The sequence below is a fragment of the Abramis brama genome (assembly GCF_963993115.1).
Source record: "Abramis brama genome assembly, chromosome: 14".
In the NCBI taxonomy this organism is placed as follows: domain Eukaryota; kingdom Metazoa; phylum Chordata; class Actinopteri; order Cypriniformes; family Leuciscidae; genus Abramis; species Abramis brama.
Genome location: NC_139976.1, coordinates 34,663,740 through 34,674,578, shown reverse-complemented (window position 1 = coordinate 34,674,578; position 10,839 = coordinate 34,663,740). Strand labels below are relative to the sequence as shown.

At 40.4% G+C, this 10,839-nt stretch overlaps 1 protein-coding gene across 1 annotated transcript in view; it reads left to right on the top strand.

Moving 5' to 3' along the window:
- The window catches only part of LOC311096687 (integrin alpha-X-like), a 569,425-nt gene that overhangs the window by 443,316 nt on the left and 115,270 nt on the right, over positions 1–10,839 (top strand). The window lies entirely within an intron of this gene.

Below are 10,839 nucleotides of genomic sequence, written 5' to 3'. Positions count from 1 at the left end.
CACCTTTTGCCATTCAGCTTCATCTAGTTCTATCTGTCTCCACCTGTGGTGAAACATTAACATAATAAAGAGTTTTAGAAGCTAGCACTGTACAATATTTATAGCTGTGACACACGATAACCAGCTTTATTAGTGGATCGGAGTATTATTGTCCAGTCAGGTGTATCTATAAAGATACAGTCATTTGTGTTCAGTTGAATCAGTGATATATCAAAGCCTGTCGTATCTCAAAGCACAACGCCACAGATTAGATAAATATAGATATCACTGCATAACACAAAGCTTGCTTGTTGTCTTTTCAACGAATACTTTTTTCATTTACTTTTCAGATAATTTGTTTTATTCCAAATGAAATTATGTGAAAGCCTTCAAATGTTTTTTTTTGTTTTTTTTTGTTTGTTAATTTTTTATTATGTTTTGGCAATATTGTAAATATTAAACCATGCGAATAAATCTCTGTTGATTCTGACTATACATTCTCTTTCTCAAGTTCAGTTTAGAGAGTTTTTGACAATTTCTCAGTAAGAACCTTCGAAGAAAGTAGAGGAAAACTAGGGAAAGTGAGGATGGATGGTTGTGAAAGAGAGAAAAAGAGTAAAAAGAAGATTTACAGTGACAGAAGGAATGAAAGAGAGAGAATATAAGGAACACAGGGCCCCTCAGAAAGGAATAAAGGGGCCACTGTTTCAAAGCTTATTTTAACACGTTTCAATGTTAGTTCGCCTCTAATATGATGAAGAATGAACACATTATTGCTGCAAGACAAACTTGTATGACCAACTGAATTTGGGTACACATAGAAGCAATATAACCAAGTCAAATAATACACACAATACAACTATAGCTACTGCACTGTATATATGTTCCTTTTGGAGGTACAGAGTATCAAATCTTTGTTTCCAAATCAGAAATCAAACACAAGCATTGCAATGTGACGTCAAATTGCATTGACATTGTGTGCATAAACCTAGATCAAATATTCTTAAAAGAGTGAATGCACTGGACTCATAACACGACTTATAACTCATAAATATGGACACTATGTCCCAGGGGTTGATTTTTAACTTCAACATAAAATTTAAATCTAAATGTTAAAATGAATCTCAAAAATATTAAACTTTAAAACCTATTAAATCTAGACTAAGAGTGAAAGTAATATAAAACATTTAAATATTTGTTAATTATTTGTTTTCCCCCACAAATTATAACTGATCTCAGATGTGGCTTCATTTCCATCACAATAAATAATATATTAAATAGAACATTATAAAAATATTTGAAATCCAACTCTAGTTTTGTCAAGTTGTGAAAGTGTTAATTCTGTGTATTTATAGGATAAATGATATAGATTATGTTTGAGCTATTACAAGCATCACGTCATTATGCATTCTTATATTTACAGGAAGGAATGAGACGAGTCAAACCTGTTTTATTATGAAAGGTTTGAATACACATCAAACGAGGGATTTAAAGATAATAAAAGAGGCAAGACACCTCTCTTTCACAACACTTCTCTTCAGCCATGGAGTCATCAGTGATCTTGATCAGCTTTATCGCCATGATGAGTATGGAGGGTAAGTTTCATTATGAGTATATACAGTAGGCAGTGTGTTTGCCGAGTCAAATGTTAATGTGAGTAGATTTCCTTGAGATTCACTACAGAACATCATTTTCTTAATCACTATTTTGCTTTCCATGAATATCAAAACATCCTTAAAGGAAGATGCATTTACTTGAAAAGTTTCATGTCTAGAATTTCATGTCTTTCTTCCTTTCTATTGAACTGTCGTTTAGGATTTTTTTTGTGAAAGTTTGAAATTGTTTGCTTTTTTCTCCGTAGGTTCAAATGCACAGCAGACATACGGTAAGAGCAGCACAAGATAAATCATACAAGTTATATTGTGGTAATACTGCTGCACGATTTGGGGGAAAAGATTAATTGAAATTTTCTGATTGTGATTATGATTTAAAATGTGATATGGCTAAAATAGGTTTGCTGTGTTTATTTAATTTAGCCAGAATTTTGTGATTATATATGTAATGACTGGTTGAAACATAGGAGGAAGCAGGATCCACGTGCAATAGGTATTTATTAAATAAACTCAAAACTTCCCAAATTACTGACTTAGACAAAGGAACAGGATTAGGGAACAGAACAACCAACAAACAAAGTTAAGAAATCAAAGACTGATCTTGACACACAGGGCTTAAATACACAGGCAAACAAGCTTAACAAGAGAACAAGGGGGCGTGGCTAATCAAAAACACCTGGGGAAGCTAAACCAGAAAAACTACAAAGGACTACAAAACATAGCACAGAAGTGGACTCCTTTAAGGAGTGGATCCCAGACACTCCACATAAAAAAATAAAAAGTCCAGGAGGGTGGTGGAACGGGGGTGGAACGGGGGAGGGATGGAGGGCCAGGTCCATGGAGAGGAAGAGGGTCTGGAGACTGCGGCAGGACGGGAGGCCAGGGTGGAGCAGGCTGTGCCGGGGGCTAGGGCGGATGCAAGGATTCAGGGGGCGGATGCAAGGCTTTCAGGGGGCCAGGGCGGATGCAACGCTTCAAGGGGCCAGGGCGGATGCAAGGCTTCAGGGGGTCAGGGCGGATGCAAGGCTTCAGGGGGCCAGGGCGGATGCAAGGCTTCAAGGGGCCAGGGCGGATGCAAGGCTTCAGGGGCCCAGGGCGGATACAAGGCTTCAGGGGTCCCAGGCAGATGCAAGGCTTCAGGGGGTCAGGCCGGATGCGACGCTTCAGGGGGCCAGGGCGGATGCAATGCTTCAGGGGCCCAGGGCAGATACAAGGCTTCAGGGGTTCAGGGCGGATGCAAGGCTTCAGGGGGCCAGGGCGGATGCAAGGCTTCAGGGGGCCAGGGCGGATGCAACGCTTCAGGGGCCCAGGGCAGATAATAGGCTTCAGGGGTTCAGGGTGGATGCAAGGCTTCAGGGGGCCAGGGCGGATGCGACGCTTCAGGGGGCCAGGGCGGATGCAAGGCTTCAAGGGGCCAGGGCAGATTGCAAAACTTCAGGGGCCCAGGGCGGATACAAGGCTTCAGGGGTCCCGGGCGGATGCAAGGCTTCAGGGGGCCAGGCCGGATGCGACGCTTCAGGGGGCCAGGGCGGATGCAACGCTTCAGGGGCCCAGGGCAGATACAAGGCTTCAGGGGTTCAGGGTGGATGCAAGGCTTCAGGGGGCCAGGGCGGATGCGACGCTTCAGGGGGCCAGGGCGGATGCAAGGCTTCAGGGGGCCAGGGCGGATGCAAGGCTTCAGGGGGCCAGGGCGGATACAAGGCTTCAGGGGGCCAGGGCGGATGCAAGGCTTCAAGGGGCCAGGGCGGAAAATCAATTTAATAATTATTATTTCTTTTTTTCTAATAACGTAATATTGACGGAACGCAAAAGGCGAAACTCTAAAGCGGACGTGCAGTGCGTGGACAATCTGTGATGTGCACATCAATATGCTGTAAACCAATTATACGTACGTTATACTGCCCTCCACAGTCACAGTATGTATCAGTGCAATGCCAGATGTTCATTCAAGCTGTTTGCGATTTTGCTACAGCAAAATGTTTTTGTTTTTGTTTTTTTGTCTGAAGGATTATATTGCTCATTGGAAATAACAAGAGGATGTTGGTTAGAAGTCTATTATTACATGCTAGAGATTCAGAATATGCTGAAGTTTGTATTCATTGACTACAAGTACGCTGCTAGTACAGGCACACATTTATTTTCCTGTTGGTTCTTTGCAATGTTGGGACATATGCTGGCAAATGTAACCTTACAGTTGACTTGCCAAATCACTTCTATTTGTTTTATTAATATAATTAATATAGGAAGTATTGGAAGTAAATCCCACAGCTCAGGGGGCCAGTGCGGATCCGACAGCCCAGGGGGCCAGTGCGGATCCGACAGCTCAGGGGGCCAGGGTGGATCCGACAGCTCAGGGGGCCAGGGTGGATCCGACAGCTCAGGGGGCCAGGGTGGATCCGACAGCCCAGGGGGCCAGTGCGGATCCGATAGCCCAGGGGGCCAGTGCGGATCCGACAGCTCAGGGGGCCAGGGTGGATCCGATAGCTCAGGGGGACAATGATGTAATTTGGCGCATAGATAGAGGACAGTTTGAACATTAACCACAGCAAATACAGAATCTCTAACTCAATCCTCTAGCTCCACCAACTGTCTGAAGTTGCACTTATGTCTATGCTAATAATTTTTGAACTGTTAGAGCTAGGAAGAAATGGTTCTGATGTTGATGGTTGATTGGAATGTTGTTCCAGGAACAATGAAATCAGGTTCTGATTCCTCCTTCCGATGTGGAAAGAGTATGACTTGTAGAATCACATCCCAGTCATCTTAAGGCTCAAGCAGGGCCGGAGTGGGGCCACTTTTCAGCCCGGGAGTTTCAGGCCCAATACCGGCACTTTTACCAAATTGGATTATGAAGCAACAGTTCAGCTCTTACTATTGTGTAGTTTTTATTAATGCCATGGTTCAACAAATAATTTAAAGGTTAAATAATAATTCACTTAAGCTGAGAAGTTAACAAAAAATATTCCACTATTCCACAAGGAAAGGTTGATAAATTAACAAAAGCAGAAAGAAAGAAAGAAAGAATTTGAAATGTATCCCACTCTTCCACAAAGAGGCAAAAAAAAAAAAAAAACCCAAAAAACAAACAAAAAAAGAGGCATATTGAACTAATGTTTACAGATTTATTTGTATTCAAAAATAATGCTTTTTTAAATAAAAAAACGTGATACCTACTTTCAGATAAATGAGGCCTATGATTAATCAGATGCAAATAGAAATATAAAACCAGTCCTAATTGAAAGAAAACAAGTTGACAAAAAGATTGAATCCAATATTGGGTGATAATATAGTATAATGAGAGATTTATAAGCTATTTAGAAGCTACAAAATAATAATAATTAAGAGGTCATTTTACTGCATACACAGATCAAGCTTGAGTTTTGTTATCAATATTAAATTGCATAATATTTGAATCTCTGTGTCTAGGGGAGGGGAGGGGAGAACTCCCTCTCATGGTACAACCCATGCAGAGGCTGCGCGCTGCGGTGTCAGAATGCGGAACGTGTGTAGCCTAATCTATGTAACTACGTGACAAATGTGGAAAAAAAAAGAAAAGGAAAAAAAATAATTCCCCGCCCGGCCCAAAAGTGAAGCGGCCCACCGGGAATTCTCCCGATTCTCCCGATTACCCACCCCGGGCCTGGGCTCAAGACGATTCGATTGCACCGTGACATGATTTTCCGTCATGAACATTTTTCCGCTGTTTTGAATAACCTACTTTTTCTTATTCCTGCTAGATTGTTTGAGATTGTTTGTCCGAATTTACCAAAATTGGCACAGATCATCTTCACACTATGCTAGCAAAAACTTATTAAAAGCTTTTTGATAAACCAACCCATTCTCAAATAACACGCAAACGAATTTGATGAACAGCATGCCAAATTTAACACAAGGCTAAAAACCCCAGCGCTTTGGCATATCAAGACGAATCTTGGTAAGTGTCATCACAAGCATGACCTGAGGCTACATGCAGTGTTTCGGCACAGCGCCATTTGTTCAGAAATTTTACACACTGTGATTATGATTTTGTATAATGTGATTGTGATTTATGATTTTTAATTATTATTATTAATAATAAGCCGAGAGAGCTCAACGCGCTGCAACTGAAGAAAACACATGCAAATAGAAAAAACACCCGCAAATTAAGAAAACATCTTCATAAGTTTCACAACACATGTGTGCTCCAAATACTCACAACACAACCAAATACAGAAACGCTCTGCAAAAGTTCACAACACAAACAAATACTTCTTCTTCTTCTTCTTCTTTTTAGGTTTAACTGGCGGTTGGCAGACCAACTTAAGGTGCATTTACCGCCATCTACCGGATATGAGTGTGGTCGTCGAGAATAGTCAGAGGGAATTATTCACCTATGCGCATACCTATGATATAAATATGTACATATTAAATTCGGTAGAACAACCCCGTATTTTTGAGAAACCTCATAACTTGATTTTTAACATTTTTAGATACATCTCCTAATAGATTAACTAAAGTAAGCGCTTTCCCTTCTTTATATAGGACTGATGTTAAATAACTTCGCTCTTCCATGTAATTATTACACTCTATTAGGACATGATCAGCTGTCTCTGGCTGTCCGCAATAATCACAAACTCCTGTCTGATGTTTCCCTATACGGAACAAAGATCTATTGAGACCCGAATGGCCAATCCTTAAACGTGTCAACACTGCCTCTTCCCTCCGATTTCCATCCCTAGATCTACCCCCTCCCACATTTCTTTGCACACAGTAAAGATGTCTGCCAGTATCATTACTATCCCACTGCTCTTGCCACATCCTAATCACTTTTTCCTGAATAATAGATTTCCCTTCAGCTTTGCACATTGGGACATTGATGTTAACCACATCCAATTTCAAGGCCTGTTTAGCTAGAATATCCACCTCTTCATTTCCATCAACACCTACATGGGCAGGGACCCAAACAAACTGAACACAAACATTCTTACTATGCAGCTGAAACAATATATAGTAAATTTTGTTTAATAGATCTAGTCTGCATGACTTTCCGGTATTTATACTCAATAATGCAGCTTGACTGTCTGAGGCAACTACAGCTCTGTTTATGCCCCCAAAACATTTCATAAGCAACCAATTAAGAGCTAAAACAATGGCAGTAAGTTCCACAGTATACACTGAAAGATAATCAGATGTTCTTCTTTTAATTTTGATGTTATACCGTGGAATACTCACTGCCGCTCCTGTTCTGCCATTGTTGGGATCTTTAGACCCATCAGTATACAGTACAAGGTGTTCTTTAAACTGCTCAAAATAATTTTGAACAACAAGCCATTCTGGGGTACCGCTACTTTCCTTTTTCAATGCCAGTTGTAGCTGCAAGTCCACTACTGGCATAATAAACATCCATGGAGGTATAGATGAACATGGTACAGTCGAACTGAACTTAAATTGCGTCAGGCCTACATTCTGGGCTTTAATATCTCCAATCCACCCAAAGCTATAGTAGTTAGACTTCTGATGTTCCCAACAATCCTGCAACACAGCTTTTGCTGGGTGAACACAACTATGGCCCTGGAGATTGACCCAGTACGCATACATTAGCTTGACTCTCCTTAACCGCATCGGAAGTTCTCCAGATTCAACCTGCAAAGCAGCAACAGGAGACGATCTAAAAGCTCCACAACAAATACGTAACCCTTGTGATTGTTCTCTGTCCAACCTAATCAAGTGACTTTCGGCTGCTCCCATATATGATAAACATCCATAATCAAGTGAAGACCTCATGAGAGACTGATAAATCCTCAACAATGCTCCTCTTGCAGCTCCCCAGTTCTGACCAGACAAACACCTCAACAAATTATTAACTTTTTTACACTTAATTTGAACATACTCTATATGCTGCTTCCAGGTAAGTTTCTCATCAAATATAACTCCCAAAAATCTCACAACACTCACCTGTTCCAACTTTTGTTCATAAAGTTTTAATGTAATGTCTTTATGTCGTCTTGAAAAACAAATAACTTGAGTTTTAGCAACAGACATTCTGAAGCCCCACTTATTAGCCCATTCCTCCACCACCACAATTGCATCCTGCATCTTCTTTTCCAGGTACTTTAGATTACGTCCCCGCACCCAAAGTGCTCCGTCATCTGCATATAAAGACTTGCCTATACTTCCGTCAATTTTATCGAAAATGTCATTTATCATTATGTTAAAAAGTACTGGACTGCAGACGCTCCCTTGCGGTGTACCATTCTCTACAGCATATGTACTAGAATAGGCCGTGCCAACCCTAACCTCAATTTCTCTTCCAAATAAAAAATCCAGTACCCAATTATAAAGCTTACCTCCAATACCAAGTTTCTCAAACTTCATCAGCAATCCCTCCTTCCACAACATATCGTAAGCTTTCTCTATATCAAAAAGGACAGCAACCACTATTTCTTTGTTTGTCTGGGCTTTTCTCACTTCTGACTCCAAACATAGAATTGCATCCATCGTATTTCTTCCCTTACGAAAACCACTTTGAAAAGGACAGAACAAGTTTTTACTTTCCATATAATATGTCAGCCTATCTGTTACTATTCTCTCCATCGTTTTCCCTAACTGTGAGGTAAGCGCAATGGGCCTGTAATTAGAAGGGTCAGTTGCACACTTACCAGGCTTCAGCACTGGCACTATGACTGCCTGTTTCCACACACTAGGAATCCTTCCTGTTTCCCAAATCAGATTGAAAAGCTTCAGGACAACATTAAGAGATCTGTCAGTTAAATGTCCAAGCATAGAGTAGCAAATACCATCTTTGCCAGGTGTAGATTGTTTCACATTATAGACAGCCTTCTTCAATTCAAAAATTGAAAAATGCATATCAAGATCCCGACTTGTGATTCTTTTCCGAACAGTAACTCCTGGATTTTCAGCTAAAGCCTCCTCTCTACAGCACTTTGCAGTATCTGACAATTTCTCAGAACTGTGTACTTTAACTAAAGTCTCCACCAACAGCTCTGCTTTTTCTTTATTACTAACAGCATTCTGCCCATTATAAAGCAAAACAGGCATAGAATAATTCCTTTTAACACCATTCATTTTCCTAATAACTCCCCATACATCTGACAACTTAGTTTCTCTCCCAATAGTATTACAATATTCCCTCCAGAAAGCCTTTTTTGCAGCTCTAACAGTCCTTCTAACAATAGCCTGTGCTCTCTTATACTGGACTAAATCCTTAAGTGTATGATTCTTTCTTACCTGCTTAAATGCCTTACTTCTCTGTTTAATTGCAGCACTACACTGCTCATTCCACCATGGTACAGATTTTTTAACTCCCCTTCCACCAGTCTTTGGGATTGAGACCTCAGCCACCTGAAGAATATTAGACACAAATTCAGAGTTAAGTAATTCCACATCATTCAAACACCTTTCATCTAATTCACCACATTTCCTCTCAGCTAAAACTTGAAACAATTCCCAGTTGGCTTTATCTAACCTCCATCTCGGTACCCGTATTTCGTCATCTTTAATTACATCAATTCCAATTGTTACAATTATGGGGAAGTGATCACTACCCATAGGTAATTCACTTAACACCTCCCATGATGTAATACCTGCCATTCCACTCGATATAAATGTTAAATCCAAATAACTCTCTGTATTTCTACAGCAATCATATCTTGTACCTCTACCATCATTAATGCAAACAAGCGAATTCAATTCAAGGAACTCCTCAATAATCACACCATTTGAATCTGTATTCGGGCTTCCCCATAATACATTATAAGAATTAAAATCACCGCACCACACTATCTTTCCTTGAATATGTCCACTTACAGCACCTAGGTCCTCAATACTCAACCTCTTACTAGGATTATAAAAATTAACCACTGAAACTTGATCATTACCTATCCAGATTTTAATAACTACTGATTCATATTCCTGCCCCATATTTTCAACTTTATACCTCAGACCATCTTGAACAAATGTTGCTACTCCCCCACCTTGTCTATCCTTCCTATCATTTCTTATTGCTGTGTAACCTTGAATAATAAAATCTAACTGAGGTTTGAGCCATGTCTCCTGAATACATATTATATGGGGTCTATCTTCCAAATCAGAGATGTACTTCTTAAACTCTTGACCATTACTAATGAGACTTCTCACATTCCACTGGAGAATAATTATCATGAGACAGACGGTACACCATTCCATGTTTGAGGTTGGGATGAAAATTGACTCTCATTTAATCTCTCTTCCACTAACTCCCAGCTAGTATTTTTAAAACCGAGGTACTTCTGCGCTGCTTTTACAATTATTTGAATTTTTTCCGTCTTCCTTTCAGCTTGAGCAGTACAATTAATAATCTCTACCATGAACAAAACAAAGTCATCTTTTCTCATGAGAAGAGTATCTTCTTTGATCTTACTGCATCCTTGACAAGCAGAACTACATGATGCCTCTACAGCCGCTGTTTTATTCACCTGTACAGTTGGCTGAGCAGGTACTTTCCTAGCCGCTTCCGCAAATGAGACCCCAGTTTGGATTTTAACCTTCTGTACTTCTTCAGCTCTTTTGCTAACTGTACATCCCCTATAAGCTGAGCTATGCTCACCTCCACAGTTACAACACTTCATGGCAGCTCCTTCCTCACATTTCCCATATTCATGATCCCCGGCACATCTCCCACACCTCTGCTTCCCCTTACATACTGCTGCGACATGTCCAAACTTTTGACATTTAAAACATCGAAGTGGTGGAGGAATAAACGGCCGAACACCATAACTCATGTAACCAACACAGACTTTATCTGGTAGAACCCTCTCTTCAAACTTCAACATGACTGAAAAACTATCACTCCTTTCCCCATTTCTGTTCATTTTTAGTCGTCTAACTTCTACAACCTTCCCTCCCGATACATTGGATTTAATTTCTTCAACTGGGACTTCAGGTGAAATGCCTGTAATGACACCACGCAAATACTTTCCACTGTCAAGCAATTTTCCACTTACATTTTCACCCAAAACTTTACTCAAACTGAGTGCTCTCTCTTTGTGTTTGGCATCATTACAGATGATTAACAAAGACCCGTCTCGCAAGACTTTTGCACATTTCACTTTTCCAACCAGTGTATTAATCTCCTTTGTAAGCTTAACCGGATTCAACTTACTAAACGACTCGCCCTCTTTAATCAATTTCACAACTACTTTAAACTCCGTTGCTACTTCTACTACTCCCGCACTGTGTACCTCAGCTTTATCAGACTGGGAAGATTCAG